Source organism: Sciurus vulgaris, assembly GCF_902686455.1.
Source record: "Sciurus vulgaris genome assembly, chromosome: 7".
Taxonomy (NCBI): domain Eukaryota; kingdom Metazoa; phylum Chordata; class Mammalia; order Rodentia; family Sciuridae; genus Sciurus; species Sciurus vulgaris.
The window spans coordinates 150,484,618-150,486,012 of NC_136467.1; the positions used below are offsets into that span (position 1 = coordinate 150,484,618).

At 38.1% G+C, this 1,395-nt stretch overlaps 1 pseudogene across 1 annotated transcript; it reads left to right on the forward strand.

Annotated features, from left to right (window-relative positions):
- Window positions 1-1,102, forward strand: LOC306665227 (M-phase phosphoprotein 6-like; annotated as a pseudogene). Its single transcript has one exon. The product of its transcript is annotated as an M-phase phosphoprotein 6-like (transcript).
- Window positions 1,103-1,395: the final 293 nt, after the last annotated feature.

A 1,395-nucleotide genomic window follows, 5' to 3' on the forward strand; every position in this document is an offset into this window, starting at 1 on the left:
TTCAATCAGTGCTCCTTCCTCTTTTATTTTCCAGAAGATAGAACTTAGAAGACGTTCTTGGCTGGTGAGCGAGGCTTGCGGCAAGAGCCAACATGGTGGCCGAACGCAAGACCAAGTTGTCCATGCATGAAGTTCATGCAAAGGGGGCTGGACTCAGAAACCAAGAAACAACTAGAGGAGGAAGAAGAGAAGATCATCAGTGAAGAGCACTGGGACTTGGATTTGTCAGAGCTTAAAGAGAAAGAGAGTGTCACAATAGAGGAGAAGAGTTTCTTGTTATGGGAAGATCTTCTCTATGGAAGAATGTCTTTCAGAGGATTTAATCCCAAAGTTGAGAAATTGATGCTTCAGATGAATGCTAAGAACAAAGTAGAAGAAGAAAATAAAGTCAAAGTAGTAAAGTGTGATGTATCAGATGAGGAAATGGCTAGAAGATACGAGACTTTGGCGGAGATGATTGGAAAAAGTTTGCCAAGGAGAGAGACCATGCCAATTACGAAGAAGATGGAAATGGAGACATAAAACCAGTTAAAGCAAAGAAGACCTTCGTAAAGTCCCAAGATTAAAAATGATGCCTTAAAATATGTATTCGGTGGCTGTGAAAACAGCAGACTTTGAAGCCCAACTCAATGGCGTCTTTTATCTGTTAATATTTGATGTTTGTTTGTAAAGAGATGTATAATTTTAGAAAAAGGCTATTTGAAACAGATGTGTGATGGATGATATATATCCTTTTCCAAGTCAGATTCGGCAGGAGTGGAAGTCAAGCCTGGATCTTCAGATGTATAGGCACAGGGTGGCTTCCTAAAGATTTTACCTCAATTTCTTTTTATAGCTCTCCAATCACTGACCTTGAACTGACTCCTATAGATTAATGCCAGTGTTTAAATAGCCCTTATGTTTATATTTCACTTTAAATTATTAATCATATAATCATACATTCATACATTCATACATTCATTTTAGAGGCAAACGTCACAGGAATTTTTTATGTGTACATTCATCAAGAGCAAACACACCTCTCCAGCCTGAAGTATTTGCATGCTACCAGGTCACTATCACTTTATGGTATTATGTTTCTGTTTAAGGCAGTTAATTTAAAAAAAAATGTTCTGTAATAAACATCTGTTTCTACAAAAAAAAAAAAAAAAAAAAAAAAAAGGCCACTGGAAATATTTCTAAAGAATTTCTCTATTCTCTGAGTGAAGCTCCAAGGGAGTTTGTGATGGGTCACCTTGAAAAATCTGGAGCTACAATGCCTAGAATCTCCTTTCCTGTACAATTTCAGTTTCAAATCAACACCACAGAGGAATCTGCATGAGACTTGGAAGCAGAAGCCAAGCAGCAGCCACAGCTCTCTGCATGGAGTGTTGTGGTTAGAGGAGGTGACAGGAT